At 44.5% G+C, this 23,911-nt stretch overlaps 1 long non-coding RNA gene across 2 annotated transcripts; it reads left to right on the top strand.

The window, feature by feature from the left end:
* Window positions 1-971: 971 nt before the first annotated feature.
* LOC116277111 (uncharacterized) lies at window positions 972-14,711 on the top strand. Of its 2 annotated transcripts, none has more exons than XR_012067277.1 (4): window positions 972-1,107; window positions 6,801-6,945; window positions 13,735-13,879; window positions 14,297-14,711. It is a non-coding gene; the product is annotated as an uncharacterized lncRNA (long non-coding RNA). The 2 variants fall into 2 exon arrangements; XR_012067276.1 differs by having other exon boundaries at window positions 972-1,114.
* The last annotated feature ends 9,200 nt before the right edge of the window (window positions 14,712-23,911 follow it).

Here is a 23,911-nt window from a genome sequence, read left to right as displayed (position 1 = left end):
GCCATATGAGTGAAGGAATAGGTAAAAGTGGATGGGATGACCATATTAAGCAGCAATCCAGAATTCCTTCAGACATGTAGGAAAATTGCCCAAATTTCACATGTCTGAGGTGGGTCAATTTAAATTAATAACCATCCAAATGATAATTAAAAAAAATTATAAAATGAGTTTTACCAGCTTTAATTCTTCCTAACATTTCAGCCAGGCTAATTTCAAGTAATATTTATTTAATTTAAATGCATTATTTATTCCTCCCATGAATCATTTATCCTTATCATTTCCAAGTCAGAACTCAGAGTCTAAATACCTGGTTCTGTTTCAAATCTCTCTTTCCCTTAATTAAATGACCTTAGCCAATTGCCTTAGTTTTTCTCCAAAGACCTAGTAGCTTGCAAACAAACATTTGGAAAATAAATGAAGCTATACCATATGATACAAATTTTAGTTTTTCCTGTTTATCTGGCATGTGGTTCTTTACTAGGCAAATGATCTGTTGGAAATAACAGGACTGACAGTCAGAATATCTGATACTGCAGCTCAAATGTGATCAAATCTCCCTGGGCACTAAGATGTGGGGGATGGTGGGCCCTGGAACAACATCCCAGCAAAACCCATACCTGCTTCTATTTGCTTTGTAACAAAAATGGACCCAACCTGAAAAGTTGGTGTATGGGGTGGTAAAAATCATGCTGAATTGTTCTTTTTTCTTCCACTAAACTTCTGTTTTAAAAAATCATGTATATTTTCTAACCTTTTCTCATTTTATTATTCTGACACATGCAGTTTTATAATCTATTTCTTCATCTTTTTATAGGAATGGTTTTAAAATAGGCAGCCTTCTGAAAACCGTGGTCTCTGAATGCCTTCAACTGTGCGAGAAAACTCATGTGCTCTGGGCTCAGAGCATCAGGAGGACCTGAGGTCTTGGTAGAAATGTAGAATTGCAAGTTCCACCCCAGGCCAGGTGAATCAGAGTCTGCATTTCAAACAAGATTCCCAGGTGGCTCGTGTGCATAGTAAAGTCAGGAAGCTCTAGGGTTTTCACTGAGAGCAGAATGTTACATGTCTTTCTCCGTGGTATGTGTGCACCAGGCCAAGATGACAGAGGTACATGGTGAGAATTTGGGACTTTTGGAGATCTCGCTCTTCAACCTCCCCACCCCATCTCTCGCTCTCCCTGCCTCTCCCATCCCTCCATCTCTTTCTCTCTCTCATTGTTTCTCTCTTACCTGCATTGACTTTATCTTTTTATTTTCCCCTGGAAATATTGAAACAATTGAGACTTTTTTTTTGTTTTTCTCCATCACTTGGAGCTGATCCCTTTCATCTCTGATTCAGCCAATTCCCGTCAAAGCTAAATATTAAACAGATCTGTCTCCTGACAGCTGACCCCGGATCGGGACGTGCCTGTGGTCCTCCCCCTGGGGGTAGAGAGCTGAGCCGACAAAGGTGGAGGAGAGACAGGATGGAGCCAGTTCCTGTCCCCTGGGGAAGCCCCAGAGTTGTGTCTCTGCCTTCCCATCAGCCAAACAGCCAACAGTCAAGCAATGCAGAGCTTCTGGAAGGCATTCTTGTAGAAATTCCTTCTTTGCCAGAGGGTGAAAGTCTTGCTAATTGATTTTGTCTGCCTTTCAGATGAACTTACAGAGACAGGAGAGTTTGAATTCTAACAGAGGAGTAGCATTTTTAGATACTGGGGCAGATGTTTCTAATGTATATCCTGTGACCTAGCTTTGCATAGTAGGTTTTTTTGTTTTGTTTTGTTTTGCCAGCTTGTTCAGGGAAATAAGAACAGTTAAAGTTCACTAGATTGACAATCTTTTAAAAACATATTTCTTTTAAAACCATTACTTATTCACAGCCAATCAATATAAGAAAGCTCGCTCTTCTCAAACACTTTTGACATCAGGGCCCTGCCTCTCGCTGAAGACGTGGGTGGAGGGCACCGTCCTGGAAACTCCTGGCCAAGGAGAACTCACCTCAGGCTCTGCACTGCCCGAGTGCTTCTGCCTAAACGCAGTGAGCTACTGGGCTCACATCTGACGTGCTGGATGTCTGACTGTGAAAACAGACAGGAAGAGAGGAGACAGGAAGAGCAAACAGAAATGACAGAACCCCCTCGGCCTCACCACTTCACGCTGCAATGAGCCAGGGCTGTTGGGGCTCCGGATGGAGGTGAAATGACACAAGTGCCCGCTTTGCAGTGTGCAGCTCGCAGTTGTTTCAGACACAGAACACTCAACCAGCCTCCCGGGTGTTGGGAATGCCCAAGGCTTTTTGAAGAAAAAAAAGCACAGGAGTCAGAAGGCTTGCCCATAATCCTGAAGGAACAAACCTGCAGTCAGAATCAAAAGTTGGTAGGGCTGTCTTTGCCTGCAAAGAAGGAAAATTGTGGAAAGTCTACGAATTTGGGTTCACAGTGTCTTAAGCCCTGTAATTTCACTTTCTTCCCTCCTGCCTTGTTCTTCTGGATTTGAGTGTTGTTTATGTGAGTTTTGGAACATGAAGAAAACGGGCTTATTCTCTTGCTCACTGTGTGAATCTCTGAAAATAAGAGGTGAAAAAGCGAGTTTATATCCTCTTTAGTCTGACTTCAACCAAGTATAAGCTTAGGAATTCTTAAAATGTTTGTGACATGAAGTAGAAACTAAGGATATATTGGGGTTTTTTGTTATATCTTATCTGTTTGATTTTTCATTTAAGCTGTACCATAATGTGTTGTGGACGCTGAAACTCAAGCTTATTGATACATTTTTTCATAAAGCAAGTATTCTACATGGGTAGTGGAGGATAATATTCATAACTGTGTGCCTCATTTCTGAGACAAATCTACTGACACTCAAAAAGTGCACTGGGTTAGTAAAAGTATAAACCCAGAGGGAAATTTTTAAAACAGGAGGGTGTTTTATCTACTAGCTTCTTTGGGAGGAGAGGAGAGGAGAGGAGAGGAGAGAGAGAGAGAGAGAGAGAATTATTAACCTTGTTCAGAATTCCAATTTGTATCCTTTTGTTTTTCAACACCCCCTTCATACATCTTTCTGTAATTTACACATTTCTGTAATTGGCCTAAAATCTTTCTGGAACAAACAAAAATAGAAATTTGTTGTTTTGATAATTGTCTGTTCAAAATTAATCTTTACCATTTTTCAAACCTGAGAGGAGTTCTTGAGTTCAGTAACCAGTGGTTGTGTAACTATTATTAAAAAGCAAGGGCTCCTCCTAGTGATACTGCTAAACGAGTGCAGTGTGCTGAGTCCAGGTGCATTGCTTTTATTTGTGATGTTACAGGTTCACCATCCTCACTAAACACATGAGGAGAATCCACGCAGTCTTCAGAGACAGGGAGCAGTTGCTCCTATGTATTTTAGCGAAGCTGCAGTAACTCCTTCAGGCCGCTAGGGGCCACTTGACTAAATTATCTTCCCAGTTGAAGGGAGAGCTCCCCAGTGGGCACCTAGGGGGCAAAAGCAGGTCCTGTTCCTGCTCTAAAGCGGGATCTTCTTCGGGGGGAAGAATCAGGCTCACCATGTGCATAGGTCAGTATTCCTCTAATTTGATGGTTGTTCAAAATCTCTTTAAAAGGAAAAGATCATATACTCTCAATGCTGACTCCAGGACCAATGACTGGACAGCAGTGATGTGTGCACAAAAAGATTGCTCTGGCTGATTTAGAGCCATCAGCCAAAGTGGGGTCGAGTGAGGCTGAGATGGCTCACGTCCCTTTTACTATTATCCGCTGCAGTCAGATGTTGCTGGCCTGCTCCTTACCCGCAAAAAGAAACGTAGCTAAAATCACTGCTTCCCACCCCCCTCACCCCCTGGGTAGGACAGGAAGGATGGCACACCCCCTGAGCGAGTTGTTCAAGTTGTGGGGGTGCAGGGGGAGCACTGTTTTCTTTCTCCTCCCCTGCCTGTGTTGATCTACTAAAGGAGAGCTACCCCAGGTCAGGTGCGCCAGGCACCGTCTCCCTGGTTTTACCGACGTTAAGCTCTAGAAGACAGGATGGGACACACCAGGCGGGCACACAGGTCCCGGATACCCCGTGGCTGTGCAGCGTTGCACGGAGCGGGGCCGAGGCCCAGCAGACGCCAGGGAGGCCTCGCCTTCCTCTTGAGGAGGTTAAGAGACGGTTCGTTGTTAGCGTGTGGAAATAGCTTTGAAGGAAAGCCCTGCGCTGGTTTGTTGTAACTGGATGCAAGTACTGCTGAAGAGCATATGAAAGTGACGCATCCTCCTCATAATTACAGCTGTTTCCCCAGGTTTCAGTCGCAGGTTTAATCGTGCTCAAACTCGCAGATCCGCCTTGAAGCTTCGATGTTTCTCTCCAAAGGCAGCCGGCTATGGGTTAGTAACAGAGAACCCAGAGGCACGTTGGAATTTTCCTCCATAAAGTACCGGGTTCCCGACGTACGATCCTGGTCATCTGGACAGGGCCCTTCCCCGGGGGGTGACTGCTGAGGAAAGGGCATTTCCACTTCTCCTCGTGCACACAGTGCTGGGGTGTCAGGGGAGGGCAGGAGAGTCCAGCCTGGAGTCTTTCTGTGGTTTCATCTCCCTTGTCCTGGTATACGGAGTGTTGAGGGGAAGATCAAGGTTGAGCATTAGAATGTGGACAGGAGGCAGGAGTTTTGCCTGTAAGTTACAACAAAGTCTGAATCGCAGGGCCTGGCAAGGAGACATAGTGGCCACGGTTGGCTTGGGCCCTGTGCCAGGGCCCCCGCAGAGCAGGAGACGGGCTGGGGCTTCCTCCCAGAGCCACCACAGCGTGGCCGGTGCTTGGATGGCTGACAAGCTCCGTGCTGTGTCTCCTGAATCATGGAAACAGACAGGCTGGGCCAGGATGAATAAGTGAAGCCGAAGATTAAAGACAAGTTTTAAGTGAGGCACAGATTGAAGAGTTGGAGAGGCCGACCGTGTCTGCCCCATTCTCTTTTATTTCAAAGTATCCTCTCACGGTCAGCCTTCTCCTTTTGGCGGTGAGACTGGGATGGCTGGAGAAGCAACTCAGACCTTTGTAAGACCCTCTGGAGGCAGGAAGTGCAGTGAAGACCTGGAGCCGGGTCATAGGAGGGCCATGAAACCAGAGCCCTGTCTGCTGGCTTTCTCCACCCGTATCGAAAAGGTGCTCAAGGTTTGTCCTTACAGCAGCCCGTGATTTTCCTAAGAAGCTGAAAGAGAAACAGGGATGATCACAGAGCCCACAGGTCCCCAGGTTGGTGCGATACTGCGACCCCGCCCCTGACTCCAGACCCACAGATGTCAGCTTCTTTGCCATCCCTTTGAGTGCACCATAAACTGCCCTTGGCAAGGACTTCAATCCTTCTGTCTCTTGAGACAGTCTCTGGTATGTTTATGAAATGAGCTCTGGAGACTCCAATTTCACAATTGACTGTGCACCTAAAAATAGAAAAAAAGTTTTGTTCTGAGATAATTTTGTCTTTAAACAGCAAGATTCAACAAAAGATGCCTTCAGGGAACTGGTGGTCCTGCACTCAAGTCTAATGAGACTCTGGGCTGCCTCTGAGACAGGGGAGGGATGTGGCCCCAACACAATCCTTTTCCCATCACCTCGTACTGAGTGGGGATGAAACCCTGAACAGCAAATTGTGACCTTAAACCAGGGTGAACCATTACCTGGTTGAGGAGGCACTATTTACTGGACTTTCTCAGAGCAAGACAAGGCTCACAGTCTTGACTGGTTGGAAAGCTTTTTAAGAACCCCAGATTGCTGGTTACCAAACCTCTCTTCCTCTAAATTTTTAAATCCCTGGATAATTCCCTGGAAATGTGATCCGGATGTTTCTGACTCATGTATATTTAAGCCCATCCCAGTGTTGTTTTCAAAAGGCATTTGATGGAAATTCCGAGGGAGCTTTTTGTCTTTATCCAATCAAGGACTCCTGTAAATTAGACTCACAAAAGTCAACATGGGTTGATGTGAAGTCTGACTGCTTTTGTCTGATGCTTGCTTACTTTTTTCTTGCTAGTCCTGTTAAGTTTCCTAAGAAGACAGGAAAGAGAGGTGCTGTCCCATCCCACACTCCCTCGGAGTGAAGCACCCCCCTCGGAGCTGACGTATCGGGATCCCTTCAGTAAGCAGTGAGGTCATAATGAAGCTCCCAGCAAGTCAGCTTGGGAAAGGGAGTGCAAAGAAAATAAAGCAAAAATAAATATTGATTTCTAGGTTCTTGCTATGTTGTAGGAAGTACTTTCCTTTCCAGCTGGTAGACAGAAGGACGGCGTGGCCTTGCTGTATTATGTCAGGAGGTAACAGATCCCAGGACATAACCCAGACTCAGTGGAGGGCCTTGGAGTTATAAAGACTTGGATTTGAATCAAAGTTCTGTCCCCCTCACTCCATTCATGACTAGATATATGACCTGGGTGAGTTACTGGATGCGTTACTGGAACTCTCTGAACCCCCATTTCCTCATTTTTCAAGTGGAGGTAATAATATTTAACTTGTAACTTTCAGCTAATGTGTGTTGAGTGTTTACTAGGTGCCAGATTTTGTGCTAAGAACTTTACATGTATTATTTCATCCTACCTCTGTAATGTCCTTCTACAGATGGGACAGCTGGTACTCACAGTGTTCATGTAGCTGGGACACCAGCACAGCTCTCTTTCTCCAGAGCTCTCATCCTGTTGCTGTGAGTACGACACGAGATGAGAGCTGTATAGGGTAGGGCTGCCAGTAGGTAGAGAAGAGAACTGACGTTTATTGGAACCTGACCTACTACATTCCACCCCCTCTATGTGCTTCACTTTCTGAGACTGTCCTTTTTTCTTGTGCTTGCAGAGCTTTGTGGAATTTATTTGGAAGCTCTAGCAAAGGATCATGGGGATGTGGCGTATCTTGACCAAAGAAGAGTTTTTCAGTTCCGCTGGAGAGGGCCGTTCTCTCCTCACAAGCACGCAGCTTTGAGAAGGATGCATCTGGAATGGTAAGTGAGGAAGGAGGCAAGGAGCCAGTCAATCTTGAATTAAATAGAGCCAGACTTGTCTCTTATGGAACTCACCCTCTTCCCAAAGGGTTTTAACCACGCCCTTCTTCAGAACCAACATTAAATCTAGAAAATGCTTAAGGAGAAAGATTTTTCTGTTCAATGCTTCATTTGTGCCAATGACGAAAGTTTCTAAAGCTTTTCAAAAACATAGCAGTGGGCTTTACTCAAAAGGGCTGATTGCAAGTGGGTGCTCTGTGCCCACCCTCCCCCATGAAAGATTCCAGAATCGCACGTGGTCTGCGTTCAGCCGTCCTGATTGAATTCGCCCCCTTTTTTCTGATGGAGAGGAAATGTAGCTCTGTGTAGAGATATGTGTCCTAAAAGTCCCTTGATTACCCTGATTTAAAAAAAAAGTGTTTGCAGGATTGAGCTAAGATGTTGCAATATGAATGGACAGCTTGGTTACATCAGATAAAAATGGGAATAAAAGTGCTCATAAAAAGGGAAATGCTTCTTTTTTTTAAACAGTTGACTCACAGGAGGTAAACCCCATGGCCATGTTTATATTATAGACTTTGTAGGACTTTGCTTCCTAAGAGGTGATAGTTTCTATCTAACTGGATCTACTGGAGCACATATTAACCCCCTTTTTAGTTCAGGAGGGAGAGAAGTACATCACAGAAAAGATAAGAAATGATTGAAATATCCTTTTTTGCTCCCACAAAGCATGATTAAACCTCAGATTGACCTGATAATCTAATCAACATTTGTGCCAGACACTGTGCTGGCCCCTTGACATCAGTTATCTCATTGAATCTTCGCAGTAATCCTGATTTTATTATCATCATAATTCTGTGGGTCAGGCACAGCACAGTGGGCTCACTACTGCTCCACAGTGTTTGGGACCTCAGCTGGGAAGACCTGAATGGCTGGAGGAGTGGAACAGCCAAAGGCTGAACAGGCATCTCTCTCTAACACACACACACACACACACACACACACACACACACACACACACACTCACACACACTCACTCACATACACATACACACACACACATGCTCTCTAAACGGCAAGCTTGGGCTTCCTCACCATATGGCAGCCTCAGGCTATTTAGGCTTCTTAAATGGCAGCTCAAAGCTTCAAGTCCACATGTTCCAAGAGGTAGGAAGTGAGAGCTGCCTGTCTCTTAAGACCCAGACTCAGAGTGGGTACATGTCCTATTTCCACCAGATTCTACCATATTTTGTTGGTCAAAGCATCCACAGAGCCCACCCTGGTTCAAAAGGAGGGAACAGTGACCCCTACATCTCTTGATGGGAGGAAGACCAAAGAATTTGGGGCTATTTTTAATCCATCACAGTTAATTTCAAAATTGCCTAAATACATTCACATTGGCTGAATCACTGATATCAACATGTCAGGCTACACACTGAAGGGTTTTCCCCCCAGGCTTTATCCAAACTTGTTAATAAATATGAATATTAGCCAATTACTATGGGTATAAATCATCATTTGGGCTTTCTTGTGCCTGCATGTGACGATCTTAGACTGTATCTTCAGGAAGGAGTAGAGGAATATTTTTTGTTATCCCACCATGCCCCTAAAGCAACCATGTATGCTTATAATGGTTCATTTCATCCTCTCAATTACATTAATGCATTATGTTCATTTTACAGTTGAGGAAGCCAAGTCTCAAAAGGGCCCAAAGTGGTTTCTAAATATCTACATCCTTGGTGCCTCCAAATTCTTCAAGCCTTCATGATCATTCTTCTTTTAAAATTTAAATGCAGATTACTCCAGCCTACCTCACACTCCATGTGTAAGAGAAATCCAACATTTCAGACTCTGAGACTTCCATCTCTCCATTCTTCTGATTTCCTGTTTCTACCAAGTTCTCGAGCAGGTTCTCGTCACATCTCTTCACCCCACCCCACCCTAATGGTGACTCCCAGCCCCCTTTCCACTGATCCATACAGCTCCTGTTAATACCAGGCTGTCTTGACTGTATCCGAGTTGTCCTGAAGGTTTGAGGGTAACGAGGAGCTCACATCCCACTTGGCAGAGAAATTTTAAATGGATACCAGACACTGCTGTTTTTAAAAGTTCCCAGGCCATTTCTGTCCCTGGGAATTTCTCACTGGCCGTTTGCTGTCACCATGAACCGTAGGCGCCTGCCATTGTCCTCCACCCTCTCAGTCTCCAACTCCTTAGAGCATTCACCTCACTCCCCGGCTGGCTGCTGCTTGAAACTAATATCCCACCAACTGGTTTTCTGCACAGCAATTAGGTCCCTTCTGTTTTGCCCTGGGCCGCTGCAGCCGTGTCCTGGCCTGGTGGTGCCTCCATTCACCCCCAGAAAGGTCATCAAAATACCTTCAGGCACAATGATGCTTCTCTTCCTAATAATTCTCCTCTCACCTTTTATAAAAACAAGGGTTTCCCCCTCTCCTGACTGCTCTTTAACTGAACACAAGCCAATCTGAGTCTCTCTAGCCTGTGAGACTTTCTTTCTCTCCTGCTGCCTTGAAAATCAGAGCAGAGGTGCGGATGCCACAGTGAAGGCACCAGAGCAAGGATGCTCATGAGATGAATGTGCCTTTGGGTCTAGTTTCAATTCAAATGAATATTTTTAAAATCTAAAATTCATTTAGCAAATAAACATGCTCTGCACATAATACATATTTAATAACTAGATGAAGAGTGACCAAATGAACACTAACGAATAAGCCTCACACCTTAGTTTCACAGCTTGACAACGGAACTAGCAAAATAATGAGTGAAAACAATGAAGGAAAACATGAGCTGGCATCAGAACGGACCAAGCACAGCCAAAGGAGACCAAGGAAGGAGAATCAAATGGCCACAGAAGGAGGTGGAAGAAAAGATAGCAAAGTCTAGGAAATTAGTATTGGTTGGATATTTTTTTAAAGTTTATTTAATAGATACCAGGAAGAAAAAATGTTTTAACAAAGCTTCCGATCATTTGCAAAGCGCCGTGAATGCCAGGGCGCCACAGCGCAGCAGGAGATGACCTAAAGAACCAGAAGGGCGGTTGTTCCTGGAACAGACCAAGAAATATTAGACAAAAATATTTCACCAAGGCAGCTCTCCGAATGAATACAGAACTGCCCCAGGAGGAGAACAATGGGATCACTTAAAAATATATGCAATTAAAAGCCAGCACGGCCCTCTTTTTAAGACTCCGAATCTGTGTATTGCAGAGGCCAGTCCTGCTGTACCACTGCTGTGTTAACTTTTGTTGAGTGACTTTGCCGCATACATGGTGGATCATGGAAACTGTGGGGCGAAGCCACGCCCCGTCTTCAGCTCTCTTAATAAAAGACCTTGGTTTACATAAAGTACACAGTGTGGGCTGACACGTGGAAAAGCAGCTTTCCCACAGTGCCAATTTAGCTAGATTTGGAGGACCCAGTTACTTCCCCCCCCCCACCCCGCCCCGGGACTTAGCTGGAGCCCCACTGGAAGCTCTCTTGATCCCTAGGTAGCACACAGCCCTGCTGAATGGAAATGTTGGTTCTCCTCTGACGTGGAGTCCTGCTGGGATCGCCGCACTCCTCTGTTCACTCACAAATTTAGCACTTCCCTTTTCTATGTCAACAAATCCCAGATAATTTTCATTATTTCATTACATTCTTAAGAGCAAAGGAGTCCATGCGAATAGTCCCAGTGACAAGCTGTAAGCACACGAGAGAAGACTAATTTCCATATTAAATCAAGCACATTTGTGGGGGCTTATGCTTTAGAATGTGCTGTCCTAATTATATTTGTGTACCATTATTGTAGAATTCTTTGTCTGCTCTGAGTTTCTAAAATGTACTGAAGTGTATATTTTTTAAAAACATAGGTATATATAAATACACATATAAGGAGAATGCCATTATTTTGAATTCAAAGCAAATGAAAATCAACACATATACATTAAAAAAATTTTTTAAATAAAATGAAAAGTGATGTCAGGGAAATTTCATCTTGTAGGAAATCTAAGTCTGGAAGATACGCTGCCTGGTGCCTGGGGATGGTTTTGAGGGTACAGTGGCAACTGGCAGTGCTTGACTTTCTTTGGGTGCATTTTCAATATTGTGCTGTCAAATTTTGTTTGGGGTTGAAAAAAGAAAATTTTTTTTGGTGTTTTCTATAAAACATGTAAGGGCCCTATGGATAGATGGTTTTGAGGGTACAGTGGCAACTGGCAGTGCTTGACTTTCTTTGGGTGCATTTTCAATATTGTGCTCTCAAATTTTGTTTGGGGTTGAAAAAAGAAAATTTTTTTTGGTGTTTTCTATAAAACATGTAAGGGCCCTTTGGATACAGCCCTCTTAAAATTTAGTTACAGGAGAAACAAGTATCTTCTGAAACAGTGGAACGTTCCCTTTCATCAGATGCTGAAAACAATGTAATCCACTGTGTTTCCTCTTTCCCTAAACTGCCAGGAAGCTCAGAATTAAACTTAATGTTAAGTTACAGTAACTATTTTAAATCCCCCATTTATATGCTCCGTTTTTCTATTTTAACAACTTTATTGTGAGCACACATTTTATTGAAACTTGCCTGAAATATTTTCTGGGAGAAGGAAGAATCTAAGTTACTAAACAAAACAAAACAAAATTCTAATTCCCTTGGAATGTATGAGTTCTTTTAGATGAAAATCCACAGGTCAAACCCAAATACTTAGTCACTTATGAGAATGATTTCCACACATTCCCTATGTCCTGGTGCATAAAAACACCAAATGGAGAGAAGTGGAAAGGCCGTCTGGAATTTGACTTCTTAATGAAAATCTACCCTCTGGTTTGATTCTCTGCTGAGCTTGTTCACTGGGTATGGAGAACAGGAAAAATTCTAAGTCTCACTTTTTGGTTTTCTAAGTGATTCCCAAGTGACAGCAGAGGAGAGCTCTCTGCCCCAGAGAGCTAGTACCCGGTGTGGATCCTTCTGTAGATGCACATGGTTCTGGGTCTGAAAAACTGAGCATAAGGGCTTATTGAAGCATCTTTATCAAGAGATGCTTGTTCTCGCTGGCTCCTGGCAAGGTGGCATCAAGCCCGACTCTCCCGCGATGGTATCAGTACTCTAATATCAGATACGGCAAATTCCAAAGGGCTGCAAAAATACAGTCCAAAAAAGCCAACCAAAATGCTCTAAAGCTTTCAAAAAAATAAACATTTCTGCTTCAATTATGGGTAGGAGGCCTGGGAAAGAGAAGAAGAATCCGCAGAAGCACTTAAATTAAGTTAATTTGCCCGCCTCGGATCACATTCTTAGACCAGTGGCTCGTCCTGATGGGCTTCTTCAACCCCTGGTCATTTTGCAGCAAATAGTAACTTTTTAAAAGATTTTATGAATTGTGATTCGAATTTGATGCTGTAACCCAACACTTCCTTTAAAAAAATATATATATAGTCAGTGAATCATTCTTTGTAACAAAGAGCTTGGGAAAAAATTAAGAAGGGTCACACAGGAATTTGTGGAATTGGAAACCAATCAGAAAGCCTGAGATAAAACGTTCCCATTCAGTGTGACCTAGAGAACATTTTAGAAATTTAATAAACCTGGAGCAAAGTTATGTGAAAACCCCAGTAGTAAAGAAAATGGTTGAATTCCACTCATTCCTGCGTCAGCGCAGAGCTGATGGCGGGGTCTTATCTGGGAACACAACAGCCAAACACTCGAAATCCCTGATACGTATCTGCCGCCCCTGGAAGGCAGCCGGCGGGTGGGAAGGGAGAAATCTCCCAACTGCCTTATGTTTTACGACGTGTGCTTCCCCCCAGAGCTGTCATCTTTTACTTCTATCCAAACTGGAAATTAAGAAGTAGAGCCTCTCAGATGGCAGGGGCTACTGATGTTGGCAATAAATGTATAAGTGAAATAAAAATAGAAACAAAATTCCAAAGTAAAACAAGCTTCTGGAGGGCACAGCTCCGCTCAGCCCCCTGTAAACTGACAACAGGCTTATTAATTCAAAGGTAACTTGCTCAAGGTTTGAATTTCCTTTAAAAAGCCTAGATATATACTAGAATATAGATTTAGAATATAGATTTAAATATAGATTTTAAAAATAAGAATGTTTGGTCTACAGCAAAGAATATTTAAATATGTCAACAAAGTAATTTTCTTTTTATTTTTCAACCTACACATATCCCTTTATCCCAAACTGAATAAAGAAAAAGAGTTAAAAGAAAAACTCAAAACATCCTGTATTTTTAAATACATTCAGCAGTGGCTTTAGACAAAACTAATATCTTAAAATCCTAAAAAGTAAGCCCATATTATAACTGCTTGTTTAAAAATGTTATACGATTTTTAAAGGTTACTTTCCATTTACAGTTATTATAAAATGTTGGCTCTATTCCAGTTGCACAATACATCCTTGAGTCTGTCTTACACCCAGTAGTTTGTGCCTCCCACTCCCTGATCCGTTACTGCCCGCCCCCTGCCCCCCCCCCGGTGGTAACCATTAGTTTGTTCTCCTTTTATGTTGCAATATAACTGATTTTTATTTACTCAAAAAATCAGACCTATTATTATATAAATGGAATTCATCTGTGGAAAATTAATGTTTCTAATACTTTCTTTTTTTAAAGGCTATCCTTCATTTACAGTTATAGAATATTGGCTTTAGTCCCCATACTGTATCCTTAAACAAAGTAACTTTCAAACACAGCGTGTTCTTATCATAGTGAATCAGCGTTGTAACAGGAACCCCAAGGCCTGACCGTGCTGTTACTGTGACCTACAGCCATGACTTCTCTCTGTTGTTAGGAAAATGGTGGAAACCTTGTCACCTGACTCATGTGCCCCAGATGGATTTCATTTGCCTGTCCCTCTGTCTGTCCATGTCCTCTCGAACCAGACCACCGCTGCCTCCTCAGACAGAGAGGAGCTGGGAAGAACAGTCGATTACCAGGTACTAGCTTGTGGTCATTTATTAAGTATTAACAATTGCCAAATCTGCCACTTCTTTCTGTATTAGTCTCTCCTGCTTTCCCCTTCTTTTGTCATCACAAAACACATCCTTCGCACTGTAGACCTAAGAGAAATGCCTGACAAAGTACAGTTCCTTTTACACAGAACAGAGGCACCCAGTGCTAATACGCACAAGATTTATGATGAGTTGAGCTTTATGTTCCACTGATTTGGAGCGGGGGGTGGTTTTACTGGGAACTGACAGCTCTTAACGCTGTGGTCCAGGGCCCCTGGGGCTTGTATCTGTGTGGATGTGCACAGGGATAAGGGCATGGGGCACATGCTGATGCTCGGGCAGCAGGACCTGTGGGCATGTGGCGTCCATAAGCACTGTCGTATTTGATGTGTAAATTCACAGATCCTCGGGGATGACCAGAATCTGACGTGCTAGAAGCCTCCGGTGTGCTGCGCTTTCTCTGATGCCCTTCCAGACCCTCCCTCTGCCTTTCTGTACTCTCCTCTGTGCCCTCGAAGCTGATCTCTGCAGATGGCATCATTGGGGCATCTGCTGCTCTTTGACTTTTTGGAGTTTCAGCCAGTGGCTGCCCCTAGCAGCAGCTCACAGGCTGGCAGCTTTCCCCTGCAGCTCCCATCCTGATGCCCTCCCACTCCTGCTGGGTCCTGTGACCACCTCTCTCCCTGCTGTTTGGGCTCAGAGGTGGCTGTGAGCTCCCATGGGTGCTTGCCCCAGAGACGTGTCACTGCCCCTTGTCGGTTTCTCTGCCCACATCTTTGGAGAAAGTCCTTTCATTAAACTCTTTGTAGTTACCACTTTCCAATGTCATCTTTTTCTGACACATGTAGCTGTGTAGGTTAGGGGGGATAACTGTACTTTAAAAAAAATAAATAAATCAGACTTTTCATTCATTTATCTGATATATATATATATATATATATATATATATATATATATAAAATCTAATAAGAACAGAAAATTTTTAATCGGTCATTCCTCTCTCCCCCACCCCTTGGTGCAATGTATTATGCAATAGATATATGAAGGTAATTAATAAAGACTAATAATATCTTGTATTGAGAACTTAAGTGCTGAATGTTTTACATGTATTTTCTCATCTGGTCCTTATGACCACTCTAGAAAGTGAGCGTATCATGCCCATTTTCCACATCAGGACCCTGGGGCATGAGAGTATTAAGAGACTTGTGGGAGATTCCCCAGCCGGTCGTCTGCCAGGCCCCCTCCCTATGTGCAGAATCACCCAGTGAATTCCTGGGCTCAGAGCAGTTGTTCTTAAATCTGCTTGCCTTCCTTGCTTCTACTCTATCTCTCCCTTTCCAGATTTCCCTCTCTGTCTCCCATTGCGTCTTCTTGCTTTCTAGTCTAATTCACCCCCATCACCTTCTCCCCAGTTTTAACAGAACTGAGTAGGATCAGACTGAGAACTAAGGCTATTCCTCTAAAGAAAGAATTCTGCAAGGGGTCATCAATGAGCATTCTTCGAATCCTTTGTTCCTCACCAGCTACTAATGCACCAAATTATTGTAGCTTCCAGTCCATACGTCTGTATCTTGTCCAGAGAGCAACAGGAAACATGTGTATCATCGTATGCATTGGGGAAGGTCAGGTTCACTGTGCTCGCCCCTTCACCCATTCCCTGACTGTCTAATAAGCTTGACCAAAGTGGAAGTTACAGTGCTTGGACTTGAGCCATCCTTAGTGAACTGTAACTCTTTCCTCTTCATTTTCCAAGATTCACCATCTCCTTTAAGACCGCCTAGAATCCTGCCCTGACTGTCTAAGTTAAAGACAATCTCAAATCTGGGTTCTAATTTTTTTTTGTAGGATGAAAAAGTATAGTTTGCCAATACACTGGACATCAGGGACTTTCTACGTGACCTTTGGTGACCCTAACCAGGGTCGTTTCAGACTCCCTGTGAATTGACCTCCCCCCCAAAATATCATCACGCCACATTTACGTATCTGATGCAGAATTAATCAGAGTTTATCATTCAAAGATACTTATGGTTTTGACAAAGGCATAAACACAACACACACACTTGGGTACGGTGAGATAGGAAAACGCATTTTTTCTACGTATTTTTATATTGTGTCTCCTCCCTCATTCTTCTGCAAGACTTTTCCCCCTTGCTTTCTTTACCTCTGTCCCTCCCGGAACTTTCATCTTAAGTGTCCCAGCCTGTTTCAAACCTGCATTGAAATCACTATATGAGCGGATGGAGGAGTAGTTCTTCAGCCTGGATATCTCAGTCAAGACTTCACTTTCTCATCTCCTGCTTTTGTATGGGCCACGAGTGTAAGCTACAGCTTCCTTAATTTTCTTTTCTAAACATCTGAAGAGTGTCTGCTGATCTTTGTTCCTGTTGTAAAAGGATTTGACTGTTACCTTGTCAGAGTCCTTTCTGAAAATCAGCGTGGGATTTGGTTTGGGTTTGGGTTTGGGTTCTGTGTGATGGCATTTTTGCCTGATTCTTGTAACTGTTATCTATTAGTGTGCAAAATTCCATAGGCTGGCTGAGATGGACAGTCCTGGGTTTCTTTGTGTTTCTGGGCCTGCAGTATAAATACTAATGGTAGTTTCACTAAAAAAAAAAAAAAAACAAAATCCAAAAACCCCAAACCCAACACAGACAAAAACCGTCTGTCAAGGGTTAATGTGTCTCCTGGCCGTGGACAGTGCCAAAAGCAGCAGCTTAGTGTGAGCAAGAAGCAGAAAATACCAGACAGCCCCGTCTGTGTAGATTGGGAACGTGTCGTCACATATCCCCAACCTCCCGCCGTTAATGTAGCTAGTTTGTCCGTCCGCTGAAGTAGCTCTCTCGTCCTAAAGCACTTGGCTTGTTTTATCTTTGTGAAATTGATGGTCCAGCCCAGCCCCAGGATAAACTTCTGGGGCTGCAATGCCAGTTCGGAGGGCAGGACAGCAGCGAATTCCAAGGGAAGCCCTGGGGTTATCTCATATCGTGTCACGTTGCCAACTTCAACATAGCTTGACCTCAGGCTGAACTCCACTTCGCCAGACTGCAGAGAGCTCAGCCCAGCAGCTACAACAAGCAGAGGCCTCCCAGCCGAGCAGGAGCCGCCTAAACAAACCTATGGCCCGTTCCCAAGAGAACGTTCTGATTGTTTATGAATAGGCAGTGATGCTGTCCCCAGATTTCCCGTGTGGCGGGGTCGGGTTATACTGGTACACACTCAGCGCATCCAGGTAGCTCCAGACTCCAGGGCATCCTCACTCAGAGTGACTCAGTCTCCTCTTGGGCCACTTAGAACCCTGAGACCTAGGTAGAGAGGACAGTGACCCCAATTTCCTAGCAGCTGGGGGGAGCTAGTCGCTGGTGTAACCCAATTTCCTAGTGGCTAGTGTAATTCTTCCTTCTCCTTTATGGGGGTACAGTAACTGGGTGTAGGTTCCAAATCTGATGTCCTAAAGCGGTACCTACTATGTGTCCTAAGTACCTGGCATCTGACAACATGTTAACACATATTAACTTGTGAATCCTCAGAACGATTCTCTAGGGCCACCTCTCAAGGTCACATGCTGATCAGCTCTGCTCACAGTTGGGAAAATCCAGGCACAGAAAGGGTGGATCACTTTCCCAGCTGACAGGGGAGCCAGGGGCTGATCCTGAGTAGTTTGAACTCAGGGTCTACAGTTTTCCATTCGTTCTGTACAAACACAGGTCACACAGCAGAAGGGAGCTGACCTCCGGATCCTGGGCCAGGATGGGCTGGGAAAGTCTTGGTGTTTCTGAATCTTTCCAGTCCACAGGAATGGGAGGAGAAGAACAAAAAGGACAACAGCAAGGGTTCCTAGCATAATTCAGACCAGACTGAGGGGGTTTGGAAGATGGACACTCCCCCTCCTTGGCCAGCCCATCCCCAACCCCAGCCTGCAGGCAGAATTAAATTGTAAAGATGTTCCATTCAGAGGCTTGGCCCTAATTATTTTAAATTCCTAGTGGCCATCAATCCAGACTCAACTAACCAGAGAAACCAGCCCTTTGAGTGTAAAGAAGGCACTCATTCTTTGCTGTAACTTACCCGTCCAGGTATGTCCCCCACCCTTCGCTCTGCCCCCACCCACCCTGCTTCCTTGTAGCCCTGTGCTAAGCTGCCCCAGCCTGGCAGCGCGAGGAGCAGGGATGTACCATTCGTTGGCACTTCTGATATCTTCTCCATGAAGAAAACTCATGTTGCTACAATGGCTTTGAACTCCTCCAAGGTCCTGTCACTCCCCATGCCCATCAGAGAGTCAGTTTTCAATGTAATTTTTCTTTGCAACGGCATTTTATTCTATTTTGGGTCTTCGAAAATTGGCATCAGATGTGATACAGTGAATACAGTTGCCAGATTATTTTCTTTACTCCTTATATCCTGTTAGTAGAAAGAGCCCCCATTCAGGGAACAGAGCAGGAAGGATGCTGCTTCTCAGAGGCCAGGAGAATGATTCCGAATATCACTGGGGTTGGAGAGCCGTAGGGGCTCCCAGTGAATAGTACGTGCAAACAGGTTTTCTCAAGCTTGAGGGTGTATACAAGTGACCTGTGCGTCTTGTTAAAAATGCAGATTCGGATTCAGGAGGCCTGGGGTCTGAGGTGCTGTGTTTATAACAGGCTCCTGGGTGATGCTACTGATCAGGGCCGACACTTTGGGGAGCAAGACCTTAAAAACTTCCTTTGTCTTGAGACTCTACCGCAGACTGAGGTTGGACCAACTCATACAGCACAGACCCTGCTGAAGGACATGCTTCTTGTTCCTGATGCCCCCAGAGAGAAAATGAACTCACCCGGGGCTCTTTGGACGGGAGCATCTTCTTAAATCTTGCTAGTTTTAATTGTTTTGTCTGAATGCTTTTGCATTACCCAGAAAATATTTCCTGTTCGACTGATTTGACTGGTGTTCTGTTCTAATAGAAGCGTTGCTACCTCAAAGGAACACCCTGGCTCTGGGTTGAAGCCGAATAAGACTTTTCTGGGGCTTTGTGGTGGTTATTTCATGTCTCTGCCTGTGGGTTACAGGATTGCACTGAATGGGGCTGAGACAAATGTCCATGCTGTGAAAAGTGGCACAATGATTGGAACAAGAATGTTGTGTGTTTTGAGCACAGCCGCCTCGTCTGACCCACCATGGGCCCGCAGCCCGCAGTGAAAGACGCAGTATGGCAGGGAGGCGAGACCCGGGGCCTCTCGGACACGAGGTCCCCATTCAGATTCTGGGTCTGGAAACCACAAGAGTCATCATGGTGGGCAAATTACCTAACCTGAACTTCCTTAGCCATAAAACAAGTGAGAGTACCGTGAGCCAGAGGTGAGAGAGATGGCAAGATGAGAAGGTAACCCTGCCCAGCCCACAGAGGCACCCGGGACAAGCCCTTGATGCCCCATCCAGGTGTTCTGGTGCCAAAGGCCGTCGCCCTCCCATGATTCTCCCAGGAGGGAGACTTCTGGTGTCCCATAGCCAGCTGTTGGTAGTGAGGAAGCAGAGATGGTCATGGGATCGTGGGGCAGAATTGCTCTGGTTTTTCTCCACAGGGCACCCCCACCCCTTTGGCAGGTGACGGCGGTACCCAAATCTCAGACGACTTGGTATTGGCTGTTTTCTGCAGTACCATCAATCGTTGATAGCTGATGGCCCTGCACAGGGAAAACATGTTTAGAAGACATCTTTTAAATTTTGTCTTTTGGGAAAAGAAAACTAAAGCCAGGTTTTCCCATGTGTTTCTCAGCTGAGTGCTTCCCTGTTCTTTAGAAAATGTTTCCCACTTACCTAATTAAAAAAAAAAAGTCTCAATATAAGTGTCTCCACACGCAAAGGAATTGATTTAAAGTGATAGGCTGTGCTTCCTTCAGCCCCGCCTCCAGCTTGGGGTCCCGTTAAAATGCACATTCTGGTTCCGTATATCTGGGAGGGGCCTGAGGTTCTCAGTTTCCAACCACATCCTGGGTAATGCTGGTGCTACTGGTCCACAGGCCACATACTTTGGTTTTTTCCTTTCTTTTAATTGAAGTATAGTTGATTTACAATATTGTGTTAGTTTCTGGTGTACAGCGTAGGATTCAGTTATGCATATATATATATATTCTTTTTCGTATTTTTTTCATTATAGGTTATTACAAGATACTGGGTATATAGTTCGCTGTGCTCTACAGAAGGACCTTGTTGTTTATTTTATATATAGCAGTTTGTATCTGCTAATCCCAAACTCCTAATTTATCACCCTCCTTTCCCCTTCGGTAACCATAAGTTTGTTTTCTATATCTGTGAGTCTCTTTCTGTTTTGTAAGTAAGTTCATTTGTATCCTTTTTTTAGATTCCACATTTAAATGATATCATATGATATTTGTCTTTCTCTTTCTGGCTTACTTCACTTAGTATGATAATCTCTAGGTCCATCCATGTTGCTGCAAAGGGCATTATTTTATTCTTTTTAAGTCTGAGTTGTGTTCCATTGTATAAATATACCACACTTCTTTATCCAGGCATCTGTCGATGGACATCTAGGTTGTTTCCATGTCTTGCCTATTGTGAATAATGCTTCTATGAACATTGGGGTGCATGTGTCTTTTTCGAATTATGGTTCCTTCTGGATACATGCCCGGGAGTGGGACTGCTGCATCATATGGTAGTTCTTTAAGGAATCTCCAAACTGTTTTCCATAGTGGTTGCACCAAATTACATTCTCACCGCCAGTGTAGGAGGGTCCGTTTTCTCCACACCCTCTCCAGCATTTATGTCTGTGGACTTTCTAATGATACGGGCCCAACACTTTGAGTGACAGGACACCAGCTGTCACCCCCACCAGACTGAACTGCAGACATTTCACGCCATCACTTGAGACCCCTCCATGTGTGACCGGCATCTACCTGTGCTTCTCCCGAGCTGGGGACTCTTGACTGAGAACCTGACAGTAATCCCCACTTCTCGTTCCCCAGCCCCATGTGCTCCTTGCCTGTCTACTCAGCATTTCGGGCTGAGTCTCTCCTGACTGATTTATGGTCTTTATCTGACTCCTACAACCTGGCACCTTCAAGGTCTTCCTGAAGACTCACCAATCCCGTCATCAGCCTCCCCGCCAGTCCCTTGGGCCAGCCTATTCTGAGTGTCCAAAGGCAGGTTCATGAGGACCTCGACATGGTCACCCCAGCAAGAGGGAACAGACACGAGCATCCTCAGCAGGGGTCCTGGGGCCAGCTGTGTGTGTTGAACTCTGCTGGAAGCAGCCTGGATTGCACAAGCCTGAGGGTCACAGAATTTTGTTTTTTTAATGGAGGGAATGGGGATTGAACATAGGACCTCGTGCACGCTAAGCATGCGCTCTACCACTGAGCTGTACCCACCCGTCCTAAATTCTAAGATGGAAGGAATCATCGAAGTCGTCTTATACAAAATCATCACTATATAGAAAATCAAAGTCGATAATAAGAATCACGAACACTGACATTCGCCGTGTGCTCGTCCATCTTCACAGCACCCTCCTGAGAGAGGCCTGATTACTGTGCCCCTTGTTCAGGGGGGAAACCGAGACTTGGGGTCACTCAGCTTTTAAGTGATGCAAACCCAGCTTTGTTTGATTCCACGCTTCTGCTCCTAACTGCACTTGAGCAAGGCTCTCAATTAAGAGGAGGTGAACAGTTTTCTCTGCAGAGACACAACAATATTCGGAACCAGAACCCATCTCATCTGACCTGCAGGTCTCTCCCTACAGCAATAAGATAGCTTTATCTTATATAAGCTAAATGTCACATGTTTCTGGCCCTGAGTCTTGAACTTGAGTACAATGACAATAAAGAAAAAGATTTATTTCATGAAGCATTTAGACATGGATATACAGTAGTACAGAAATAATATCTAAATCACATCACAAGGCAGATAAAAGGCTTGATTCCAACAGTCCCTTTTTGAAAGGACACGTCAGATTTCCTATTGTGTCTGAAATTTTTGTGTTAGGCACCCTGTAGTGAAAACACAATGCCTCAATGACATACCATTGTTGATAGCTATTCCACACATAGGTTGAGTCTACCTAACTTCAAAGGAATTGATTAAAAATTTTTTTCAAGCCAATGAGTCAGTTGTTTGAAGTTGTACATGACGAAGACCTGCAGACTAATCTTCTAAATAAAATGGATAGGCTTCCTCTATTGTAAAGACTACTGCACCACCAAATGCTTCCTTAGGAACCAACATTCTAGGGTTGTTCACGTTAGTAAGGGCACTGGAGTTTAATGGGCGAGTATGTTTAAAAAGAGTTAGGAAGAGATTATGTGAATTTTTCAGAGAATCCAGAAAAAAAATTGTTGTCCAATGTGCTATAATAAATTTCCTGCTGAGTGTCCCAAACCTCCTGGAACATCCTGATAATTCCTTTAGCAGAGCCAAGGGGCTGCAGGCGTGGGGAACAGGGAACTGCATAGACTCATCTGTGCTTCCAAAAGCCTTCCATCTTTTTGCTTCTCTGAATTGGTGTTTCTCCAGGGCACAGGGGTCTAGTTAAATTTCCCACTCCCTTAACAACACCTTTCTTTTAACTTTGCCGCAAACACGTCTGGCTTCATGTTTCACTTCAGGGGGCCCAAGCCTGGCCCGTGCATCCTTGCCACCTCTGCTGGCACCTGGCCATGGCCACGGTCTTGGTCACAGGATGGTTCACCTGTCCCTCAGTGAGAAGTCAGCCATGGGGTTTATACTCCAGTATAGCTCTAGGGTCCCCAAATCTTAGAATGAAAGAATGGGGTCAGGCCTTTGAGACTGCCTCATCCAGAAGTTTTCAAGTTGTTCTAAGGTGGTGCTTTATAAGCACTAAAATTATGTATTCAAAACAAACCCTGCTGAGCCACATTCTACAAGAGAAACCAGGCAAGAGATGCTTTGGGGGAACAGGGAGGAGACAGGCTCACCTGGCCTCTGTCTTGATTCTTCCATCCCTGACGTTCTTCGAAAAGAACTCAACAACTCTCCAGAAGACTATAAATAATAATGCAGGCTTCAGATTCAGAGAATGTCTCACCAAGATCCGGGAGCTTGGTAGTGTCAGAATGTGAATCGCACCTTCATCTCCTGTCAGCTGGTACAGGATTGATAACTCTAGGATTCCTAGCTCTCTTAAAGACTCACTTCATTTGTGCCCAAGACCAGGACAGCTCATTTTAGCTACTTAGCAACTCCTTACTCAGCGCCGAGGCCAAGAATGCTACTGAAGTACCCAGGGGCCTGAGGACAGAGTGTACCCACAGAGCTGACATCCCTTTCTAGCTGTGGGGCTGAGATCTAGCTGTTACACTCTGGTGCCCAAGCTGTCATTATCCGTTTGGATGGTAAGACCAAGGCAAAGCCAGGACTTCACTAGGTTTGTTATAGGATGGGTGCATTTGAACTAGAGCAGAGCAGATGAAAATTCAGGAACTTCATTGTGGACAGAGCTCTTCTGCATGAACACGTGAGTTACCTGCAATGTTATCTGCAGTGGCAAGGGTGGAGTTAGTAGATGTTGGACGGTCCTGGTCTACATGGGTTGGCCTTTGTGAGCACTACGGGGAGGAAATGTGTAATGGTGAACGTTAATAGCAGTGGCTGAAACATCACAACCAACTCTGGATGCTGGCAGGGGTGGTTCAGACAGCAGTGGAGGAACATGACACACCAGGGCCCTGCCTGGAGCCCCAGAGAGTTCCTTCACCAGGGAGGACCCCACCCAGAAGGCATAGTTTTAACACCTGGACACATCTCCAGCCACTACTAGTTCATGACAAAACTTAACACTTTAAAGCTTAGGAACAAATGCTCCCAAATCCCTATGGCTTAATAAGAGATGAGGCTACAGAAATCTACTTGTGAACACTTTGTCTACTCAAAGCCACTTTTTTTTTTTTAATGGAGGTACTGGGGATTGAACCCAGGACCTGATGCATGCTAGGTATACGCTCTGCCACCGAGCTGTACCTTCCCCCTCCAAAACCACTTCTACTTGGCGCTTCTGTGTCCTTCCCTCCTTCA

This window comes from Vicugna pacos, chromosome 35 (genome assembly GCF_048564905.1).
Source record: "Vicugna pacos chromosome 35, VicPac4, whole genome shotgun sequence".
Classification (NCBI taxonomy): domain Eukaryota; kingdom Metazoa; phylum Chordata; class Mammalia; order Artiodactyla; family Camelidae; genus Vicugna; species Vicugna pacos.
The sequence above is the reverse complement of the archived record's forward strand: the minus strand, read 5'-3'. Positions and strand labels throughout refer to the sequence as shown.